The sequence below is a fragment of the Juglans regia genome, chromosome 14, assembly GCF_001411555.2.
Source record: "Juglans regia cultivar Chandler chromosome 14, Walnut 2.0, whole genome shotgun sequence".
Classification (NCBI taxonomy): domain Eukaryota; kingdom Viridiplantae; phylum Streptophyta; class Magnoliopsida; order Fagales; family Juglandaceae; genus Juglans; species Juglans regia.
In genome coordinates this window covers 28,531,102-28,542,268 of record NC_049914.1, presented here as the reverse complement: position 1 = coordinate 28,542,268, position 11,167 = coordinate 28,531,102, and the positions used below count along the sequence as shown (strand labels likewise).

At 37.1% G+C, this 11,167-nt stretch overlaps 2 non-coding genes across 2 annotated transcripts; both read left to right on the top strand.

Annotated features, from left to right (window-relative positions):
• Positions 1-5,557: 5,557 nt before the first annotated feature.
• Positions 5,558-5,636, top strand: LOC118344636. The gene has a single exon (XR_004798415.1). It is a non-coding gene; the product is annotated as a small nucleolar RNA R12 (small nucleolar RNA).
• Positions 5,637-5,764: 128 nt separating this feature from the next.
• On the top strand, positions 5,765-5,859 carry LOC118344606. The gene has a single exon (XR_004798386.1). It is a non-coding gene; the product is annotated as a small nucleolar RNA SNORD24 (small nucleolar RNA).
• Positions 5,860-11,167: the final 5,308 nt, after the last annotated feature.

Sequence of the window (11,167 nt, the reverse complement as noted above, 5' to 3'; positions counted from 1 at the left end):
TAATGGTATCATGAGCCTAACGGACCCTGTCCTTCATACATTTTTGTTTGTTCTTTTCTCTTTTCTCTTCATCTTACAGTTTTACACTCATGGCTCTATCAAAATCAAACGATACTTCTAATTCTCTCTCCCTTCTTAACTCTGCTAGTAATTTTGTAAAAATTCAACTCACCATTGAAAATTTTCTCCTTTGGAAGGCGCAAATAGTGCCGTTTTTGAAGCGGCATCAAGTCTTCGGACATGTTGATGGTTCTCTTCTCATGCCGCCTGCCACCATTGATTATCTTCCTAATCCTGTTCATCTTCAATGGCTTCATCAAGATCAGTTGGTCATTTCGGCCATTAACTCTTCCTTATTTGATTCGGTCTTAGCTCAAGTTATAGATTGTTCTACTACATCTGAGATCTGGAAAACACTCACCGACCTTTTTGCAGCAAAATCGACTGCTCATCTTACTCAAACAAAATTTCAACTCGCTACTATAAAAAAGGGATCTGACTCAATCACCGACTATTACAACAAAGTGAAAGCTCTTGCGACTACTCTGAATGTTGTGGGCCATCCCTTAGCTGATTCTGAAATCTCCATCATTATTTTAGCTGGTCTAGGCACAGATTATGAGTCTTTGGTCACTTCTCTCACAACACGACCTGACTCACTCTCTTCAAATCAGATCCACATCTATCTCTTAAACTATGAGTCTCGCATTTCTCATCAAATCAACATTCTCTTATCTGGCACCTCCATCACAGCCAATACCATTGTCAAAACACCACCATCAGGTCACTCCATTTTCTCTCGTGGTCGTAACAATTTTTCTCGCAGTCGTCATAATGGTCATGGAATTCTTCCTGGACCCGACCTTCCTTCTCTCCTTTTTCCAACAGATTTTCTGTCAAGTGTGTCAAAAAGGGGGTCATAATGCGGTTACCTGTTTCTATCGTTTTGATCAGTGTTATCAATCTCCTCCACCTCAATCACTTATGGCTAATTATACGGCCATTACTCCAGCTCCCTCTAACATGAATACTTGGTTTCCAAATTCGGCTGCTTCTCATCATTTTACATTTGAATTACAGAACCTTAATTTGGACTTGTCAACTTATCAAGGCCCTGAAACAGTGAGCATCGATGATGGTTCCAGTCTTCCTATTCACAACACAGGCTTGGCTCAATTTTCTTCAAACACTGGCAAATTTCTTTTACATAATCTATTACATGTTCCTTCTATTTCTCGGAATCTACTTTCTGTTCGTCAATTTTGTCAAGATAATAATATCTATTTTGAATTTCACTCTTGTCTTTTCTATGTGAAGGATTCATTCACCCAGGCAGTGCTTCTTCAGGGCCATGTTGAGAACGGTTTGTATGTGCTTACCTCAGTCTTCCATTTCTCCTCAAGCTTATGTTGGTCTTCGTACAACCGCTCAGCTCTAGCACTCTAGGTTGGGTCATCTCTGTCCTCGCACAACATCTCTCATCCTACATCAATATTCTCTACCTCTCAACACGTCAATTTCTCTTCAACATTGTTCTACATGCACTTCGGCTAAAGCACACGCCCTACCTCATCATTCCTCACCAAATCGATCCAACTATCCATTTCAATTATTGTTTTTTTTATGTATGGGGTTCTGCGTCTACCTTGTCCACAAAATGATCTCGTTATTTTATTTCCAATGTAGATGATTACTCAAAGTTTATTTGGTATTTTTCAATGCAATTAAAGTCCAATGTCTCTTCTCTTGTTACTGTTTTTATTCAATTTGTGTGAAATCAATTTCCCTACAATATTGTCTCGGTCCAAACAGATGGAGGGGGTGAATTTCGCCCCCTTCAATCCATTTTTCGTAATTTTGAAATTTCTCATTGCATTACATGTCCATATTCTCATCAACAAAATGGGAGTGTGGAACGTTGTCACCATCACATTGTGGAGATGGGTCTTGCCTTACTCTCTCATGCATCAGTTCCTCAAACTTATTAGGCTGAGGCTTTTCTCACTGCCACTTACTTAATAAACCGCATGTCCACTCCACTACTTCAAAATTGATCTCCATTCCAAATTTTAATGGGTCAAGTCCCAGATTACTCTTTTTTAAAAGTGCTTGGATGTGCTTGTTGGCTTAATTTACAGCCCTTTAACACTCATAAAATGGACTACAAGTCTAAAGAATGTGTGTTCATGGGTTACAGTCCAACTCACAAAGGTTATCTCTATCTCCACATAGATTCGGGCTGCATATTTATTTCTAGGGATGTCATTATGTCATTTTTAATGAGACTATTTTTCCCTTCTCTCAACCACCCAAACTCTATTCTGTGCCCACACCAAAATCTTCATCTACGTCTCTCACTCCGTCTGACTCTATTGGACCTCCATCTCATATGCCTCTCAGCCCACTCACGATCCCAACTACGACTTCCACTCATAATTCATCTTTGAGCCCACAACTGACTCCTCACTTAGCCCATACTCATTCCCCAACAACTATTTCGGACTCGATAGTCTATCAAACTTCTCCTAGGGCTTCAACATCCCCTTCAGTCATCTCCTCTACATCAAACATTCCATCCACCGCCAACATATCTCCCATTCCAGAAACAGAGCCTTCGTCCTCTCCTCTCAAACACGACGTGGTGACTCGAACAAAGACACACTCTCTTAGTCCTCGTCAGCGCACGGATGGAACCATTCCATGGCCTCCACCCAAGCCGACAGTCTCACTCACTGAATCATCTTCTATTTCTTCAGTTCTAGAGGAACCCACATCATTCACTGAAGCCTCTAAACACCATGAGTCGCGATCTTCCATGGCCACTGAAATAGATGCTTTGTTGCGAAACCGAACGTGGCATCTTGTTCCCCCATCCACTACTTATAATCTGCTTGGCTCCAAATGGATTTTGAAAACAAAATGTCATGCCGATGGGACCATTGAGCGGCGTAAGGCCAGGCTTGTGGCTCAAGGATTTCATCAACAACAGGGTATTGATTACTTTGAGACGTTTAGTCTAGTGGTTAAACCCACTACCATCAGACTTCTTCTCTCAGTTGTTGTTTCCTCTCAGTGGGCTATTTACCAACTAGGCATACAAAACGCATTCTTGCATGGGGATCTTGAGGAAGCAGTGTATATGAAACAGCCTCCTGGGTTTGTGAATCCAGATTCTCCTCTTCACGTCTGTAAGTTAAACAAGTCTATCTATGGTTTAAAACAGGCTCCTAAAGTCTGGTTTGCTAAACTTAGTGACAAATTACTTACTCTTGGTTTTCGGTGTTCTAGTGCTGACCAGTCGTTATTTATCTTCCGCACTGGCTCTGATTGCATTTATCTCCTGATATATGTAGATGATATATTTGTCATTGTTTCGAATCCTCTACTGATTTCGCAATTTATTGCTAGCTTGAGTAAATATTTTCCAGTCAAGGATCTCGGTTTGTTACATTATTTTCTGGGTATTGAAGTTCATAGGTCGTCCTCGGGTTTATTCTTGTCTTAGACCAAATACATTACTAATTTACTCAAAAGAACTAATATGCACAACTGTAAGGCAGTCTTTACGCCCATGTCTAGTTCAGAAAAACTCACTGCTTTGGATGGTTGTACATATGAGGACCCACAATGGTATCGTAGTGTTGTAGGGAGTCTTCAATATCTTGCCTTCACTCGTCCTGATATTTCTTTTGCTATAAATCGTGTTTGTCAATTTATGCATAATCCTCATCTTCCACATTGGTCAGCTGTTAAACGTATTATTCGGTATCTTAATAATACACGTCAGCTAGGCTTATGTTTCTCTTCGGCTTCTTCTACTAAACTAACTGCTTTTTCTAATGCTGATTGGGCTGGGTGTCTTGATGATAGACGGTCCACTGGAGGTTTCTGTATTTATCTTGGAAATCATTTAATTTCATGGGGCTCCAAAAAGCAACCCACTATTGCTCGGTCTTCTACCGAAGCCGAGTACAAATCAGTTGCTAATACTACTTGTGAGATTATTTGGTTGCAGTCACTTTTAAAAGAAATTGGTGTTGGTCTCTCGGAACCTCTCACTCTATTGTGTGACAACATCGGCGCCACATATCTGTCAATGAATCTAGTACTGCATTCCAGGACAAAACATGTTGAATTGGACTATCATTTTGTCCGTGAAAGAGTTGCTGCCAAATCGCTGCATGTTGCATTTGTTTCCAGCAAAGACCAAATAGCTAATATCCTTACCGAACCGCTGTCCATGACTCACTTCACACTTCTTCGATCAAGTCTCACACTTGCACAAGTGCCACTTGAATCGAGGGGTGATAATAAGGCACATACATCACCTTTAGAAAAGCATGAAGATTTTAGAGCATTGGAGAATGGCTTTGCCAAATCACATTGTAATAGAGAGAATAAATAGACTTGCTAGGTGTCACAATATTAGTGGTCATTCAATTCAATTCTGTTATGTACATAATCTATAAATAGTCACTACTATACACAGCACAGTGTGTAGAAAATATCTGGGAATACAAAACTATTCTAAGGAACTTTTCCTCAAGCACTTGGCATGCATTTTCTTCTCTGTCTCATTAGACTTTACTTTTTTTTAAAAAAAAAAAAAATGAGTGTTCAGTGCTTGCACAATCCGGGACTATATCTAGTTTTCGCTAATAAATTCATAGAAAAAGAGTGTAAAAATGCACTAATATGCTTTCAAAATTAGTAATATCTCTTGTGAAACTTACATAAAAACAAGCTGTTTTATTGGGCATTGTAGAAAGGAAAAATCTATTCATCTTTAATTTTTTCATCTTTTTATCATTCCATAATGTAACATTAAATAATAGATTCACAAATAAAATATAATAAATAATATCTAATCATCTAATATCATATTATAAAATAATGAAAAGATGATAAAAAATAAATGATGAGTGGCATTACTCTCGTAGAAATGGAGCAAATATTGTTTCAGAATAAGATCGCCTAAATTCTACCCAAATGGGCCTTGGGGGCCCAACTGCAACCAAAACTATAAATCAAATTATCGAGCAAAAGGCTTTTTCAGAACCGGATTGGTCTAGAAAGCCCAAATACAGCCCATACCAGTAGTCACAACTTTATAGTTACCCTAACGCCGCCGCCAGCCCTCTTTTCCTAGGGTTACTCGTTCTTTGTCTAGGGTTTCTCATTCTTTTCTTCTATAAAAGGAGCATAAAAACTAGTCTCTCTTCACTGGTTCGGCGTGCTTTGATGAATTAATGGCGTTTGGTTGGTTTTGAGATCATCTCCCACCCTTCCCATTCCGGCCGGCTATGCATTCAATCAAAGGTTGTGTTTTCATCTTTTTTTTTTCGCTTTTTGTGTTTTTTAAAATCTGGATCTCTATGGATAAAGGTAAGCGGCTGGCCTCCCAGATGGGATGGAAAGAAATAGGGAGTGATGAGTTTTTTATTTCAACTAAACTCACAACTATAAAACTTTTTTTTTAATTTCATTTATTTATTTTAGTGTTCTTGTTTTTGATTTCTAAAGATTATTTGGATGGTCAAGGATTGGATATGAATGATGTTGAATGATGAGAAAAATCAGACGGATTCCCACTGATATTTGGTATATGATTTCACAACCAGCTACTTCTGACAACATCTTCATATAGATGATTTTTCGTTCCTTTAGTTCTTTTTAAATGAAAGTAGAAATCGAGTTTCAGTTTTATAAATTGGAATACATTTTTTTTAAGGGTTACGATTGATGGATAGAGATTTGAGTAGGAGGCCGTTGATGTGAGAAACGATATTTGCTACTCTTGATAGGGGACATAAAGAATCCTCCACCTGATGATTCCTATCCACCAAGATCTCTGAGGCCTCCTTCATCCCTTCTCATCTTTCTCTCGAACTCTCTTTTTTAGTGATGTTTTGATCCTTTTAGATTTGTTTTTGTTGTTTGAGCTTTTAGTCGGTCATTTTAAGGAGAACCTTAATCCGAACTTTATCGAAGGGTGGTAGTAGAAATAGAGAATAGGAAGATCATCACAGATGCAACAATGCAAATTGCAATTCCTCTTCAATGCTGTCCATACGGATCATGGTATTTTAAAATTAAATAACTTATGGGGAAATATAATGATAAACCTTCAGAGTAAAAGTGGCATCGGACGTGATGAACAGGAGATTTCTTGATAGAATAATGCTATTTTTATACCTATTTTTTTAATTTTTAAAGTGATTATTAATGTAATGATTTTTTATATATTTTTTAAAAATATTTTAAAATGATAAAAAAATATATAAATAAAAAAATTGAAAAAAAATAAAAACTGATTTTAGCATAACTTGCAGCGGGGAGAGATTAGCACCGCTCTTCTTGATATCGTTGCCACAGTAAAATGGCAGTGATTTATGGGCAGTCTAATTTTTCTTATAAAATCTAAAATAAGTGTCAATAGAAATAGAGAATTTAAATGTGTAACCTGAATCTAAAAGCAAACGTAGAAACGGAAGTAATTTTCAAGAAGAAAGAAATACGAGTCCCTTTTGTCTTTTTTGATAAAGAGAAAAGATACTTACAACCGTGAATTGCGTAACCGCCGCGTAATCGCTTTGAAAAAAATAAATAAAACATGGGACCCACATGAAAAAAATTAATTTTTTAATAGTGGACTCCACTCTTTTTCAAAGCGATTACGCGACGGTTACGCACTTCACGGTTGTATGTAGAATTACTCTTTGATAAAACGTACCCTTCGTTAAGAGAGAATTTATAAAGTTGATTTGATAAATAAGTCAATTACAATTGTTAGTATCTTTTTAGTATACTTTTATGATTGACATAGTTTAGTCCAGATAGTAAATTTCTAAAGACTTAGATTTTAGAGAAAATATTATCTCTGTCCACGACAGAGGTTACAAAGTCTCATACCCCAACTAAGTAGGGTAGGGCATGCCAAACCCCACCAAATTCTGTCAACGAGGAGGGGGGACTACTACTTCATTTGAACTAAAGTCTGAATATACTATTTTTTTGGATTTTTATTTATCTAAAAATTACATTATACAAAAGAAAACTACAAATAAAACACTAGGGGTGTCAAATCGTGTTAACGGGTCGTGTTCGTGTCGTGTCAAGGTATGTACATTACACTTAACGGGTCAACACGAACACGACCCGTTAAGGATTTCGTGTCAAAATTCTAAACCCGAACACGACACGATAAGATAACGGGTTGACACGACACGACCCGTTATGACCCGTTAATGAATAAGAAATAAATTGACACGACATAACACGACACGACCCGTTCCGTTTCAACCCGTTTACGTTAATGGGTTGGACATACACGATACGACACGACACGACCCGTTTGACTTAATTGATTTTATATAAATATTTAAATATAAATAATATCTATAAAAAATAAAAAACTAACTACAAGTCTAAAATTACAATCCAAACAAATATGATCCACACAATTTATAATAATATTCATTATTAAAATTACATCCCAAATGTAATAGACAAAACATACAATGTATATATATTAATATTACAATCTCAAATATAATAAAAAATTAAAAACACAGATCTAAACAAATTTAGAACTTGAAGAAGGAAGTGGAGCGTCCTCCCTACCCTTTAGGTCTAAGGGTATAAAGGTAAATTTAATTTTCTTAACGGGTCATAACGGGTTATAACGGGTTGACCCGTTAGTGACCCGTTAAGCAATCGTGTCTTAACGGGTCAACCCGTTTTGACCCGAACCCGTTAAGGTTAAATCCTAACCCGCTTTTATCGTGTCGTGTTCGTGTTGGGTTAACGGGTCGTGTCACATATTGCCATCCCTATAAAACACTGTACAAAAAGGATAAAGCAGTGCACAGAAGCTGCGTGCAGGACACGTACCACTCTGGGAAGAGAAACAATAGTCAACTTTGGAGATTCCGGACTCACAAACTCTAGAAACGCCGCGCGTGGTGTTGACAGAGAGGGCTTCCTGGTGGTGCGTGAAAGCCATGCGCCAAACGTCGTAGGAAACTTTGACCCGCGCGTGCGGGCTACTCGCCGCTTCAGTTGGTGCCGCATTCGGTGGTCTTGAAGATTGATGGTTGGGCAACATCATGACGGGACGCGTGCTGGATGTGGGCGGCGGGAAGATCCAGATCTGCGATTCTCTCTTATTCCGCCTGAAAGTATACAAAAATAAAACACTACATAGAAAAGAAGGGAGGGAGGAAGGAGGAGGAGGGAGTGAGGGGAAAGGAGCTGAAGCTCCCTCCCCTCTAGCTGAAGTAAGTTTTAGAGAGAATGAGAGAGTGAGCCAGGAACCCCACTGTTTTGTTCCTTCTTGTTCAATACGAGTCCCTTAAACATAACTTGATATACTTCCGTTTCTCGGAAGGCAGCCATTATCGTGATATTGTGGATCTTGAAACTGGGAAGGCAGCATTTTCGTGGTATTTTGACCATTGTGCCGCCCGACAACTGTATATGAAATAGACATGAGATCTTACTAGAAATCAAAGAAGCACTGAACAACTGCTTCTCTTAGGAAAACCTATATTTTCCTTGCAAAAATTAAGTTGTGTTAGTGATTGTGATCATAGAAATATATGGATGGAGTAAGGTGTTTCATGTTTGTATGGAGCGGCAAACCATATTATGACAAGAATATAACTTAAAGTGAGTATGCTTGAATTGTTAGGAACTATTTTAACTCAACTCATCTTATTTAATCATTACAATTTTTTTAAACTCATAAAAAAATATATAATAAACAGTTTTATTTTTTTAAATTTCAAAATAAAAATTATATTTTAATAATATTTATTTAATTTTCAATTTTCATTTCAACTAACCAAACGAGGTCTTAAACTTGAATAGTATGACATAAAGTAATTGAAAGTTGGATGATTGAGGTTAGTTTGGAGTCTTGGACACTGAGTTACTCAAATACAAAACGTTATTTTTTTTCAAATTTTTAATTTTTTTATCTAATTATTACTTAATTATTATCAAAAGATAAAACACAATACAATATTTTTCAAACTTTTAAATAAAATACAAAAAATATTACAATTTTTTTAAATTTTAAAACAAAAATAATATTAAAAATTTATATTCAAACAATTTTTTTTAATTTATAATATTTTTATTCAATTTTTCTCTCATTTCTCAAAAAATAATAAAAGATCTTAATTAAAAAAATTTTACTATCATTCACAAACCATTTCATTAATTCTCATTTCATCTCATTATCCAACGCATGACTCTAAGTGTTTGCTATATTCTTGGACCGGTCGGGTTGTATATATGTTGAGTAAGTAAATGGACTCTGTTATATGTATTGTATATGGTTGATGTAGAGTTATAATACTGAGGATTTAGAACTTGGTGTTTGAATAAGAATGGGGAAGTGGAAGTTGGAGGTATGGAATTGGTTAAAGTTGCATGAACGTTGGAAGGGCTAAGGGCTCGTTCCAAGAGGCTGTGAAGTATGCGTGTTTTATCTGTATCTTACCATAAGCGAGCGCCTATGAAGTATGCATGTTTTATCTAGCATTTCCTCATGCCATTACTCTAGATCTGCTTGCTATCCAGCTCATGCATTGTTCATGCAATGGAGTTCAAATGTTTTTTTCATTACCTTTTCTATTTATTGTATACGAAAGATTTTTTTACTTATATTTCCTCAAAATATTATGCTGTTATATCTTGAATTTTTATTGAAGGGATGATTATAACTGTTTTATTGGAGGAGTGTGTGAGTGTCTCATAACCCCAAGTCGAGATGGAGTATTATCTCGATGGAGCTCTCCCAGTCACTTAGGAGTGCTAAATGATGGGTTGACATCTCTTGGGTTGGCGCTGGTTTTGCAAAAGGGATGATTGACTGTTTTACTAGGGGAGTCTGTGTGTGTGTCTCACGACCACAAGCCAAGATAAGACATTATCTTGGTGGAGCTCCCCTAGTCACTTAGGATCACATAATGATGGATTGACATCTCTTGGGTTGACCATAGGCGTCGACAGGCTCAAACAGAACGGTAACACTCTTGTACTGTACTTGTTGCCTCTATGTTGGTGGAGGCTAGAGAACATTGTGGTCAAGGATGGGTATGTAAAGTCAGGCGCTGCTTGTAACGAAGGATGGATACTGTAGTCGTTACCCACGATGTAACAGAAGGAGCCAATGTGTGTACACAATCCTTATAGGGACGAAGTGGTGCATAAGTTAAAAAGAAACATTTTAGAGATGGCTAATGAAGGTCCTCGTGTGATTTGGTTAATAAGAGAGCAGGATCCTCAGTTGAACTTGTGGTTAATGGAGAACCTGAGGTTCTTGGATGTATGAGCTTTGGGTTTATGTTAAGCATGGAATGCTTGGAAGGCATTTATTGAGTTAAAGTTGTATTATTGTGATTGCCTTGGATTTTTATGGTTGGACTAAATACAATGTTTTGTTTTCCGATTCCTTAAAGTTTTAAAGTTATGAATGGTATTACTCGATTTCTTTGTCATGTTTAAATCTAAAGGTATGCATAGTCTTCTTTTTTTTTTAATCATTTTTATTGCTCATGTGAGTATAGTTGCTTGGTTTCCTTTCCTCGATAAGTAGGTCTCATTTCTTGGGAACTCTTGGTGTATCACTTTCAACGTATTTACTGTCATCTCGTATTATATAATTATCAATATGTCCTTACTGAGATTTCATAAAATCTCATTGTGATAGTCCCACTACAATTACGTATTTTTATACAAATCTAAACAACAAAGGGGTGATCATTAGTAGGGAGACCCTTCGCAGCATAGGGAATGAGGCGTGGGCCTGTCCTCATTTGGACAAGATTATGTAGATATATTTGTTGTCTTGTTTTAAGAAACTTTTGATGAACTCATGGTGAGGTGTAATGACTTTGGTTAATTTTGAGACTTTGTAACTTGTGGGTATTTATGATTCTGATTTGATAACTGTATTAATGTCTCTATTACTAAGTAGATTCAATTTGTATTATACCAAAAACCATTTTGCTATGTATTCTTTCACACTCGTATGCCGAGCATATGAGCACACACCAACATCATAAGGGCGAAAGGTGTCACCAATGCGGAGCACATTCCTGGCACCATAGTTCTCTGCCAAATCCCGAGTGGGGGCAGAGGCACCACATAGGCCGAA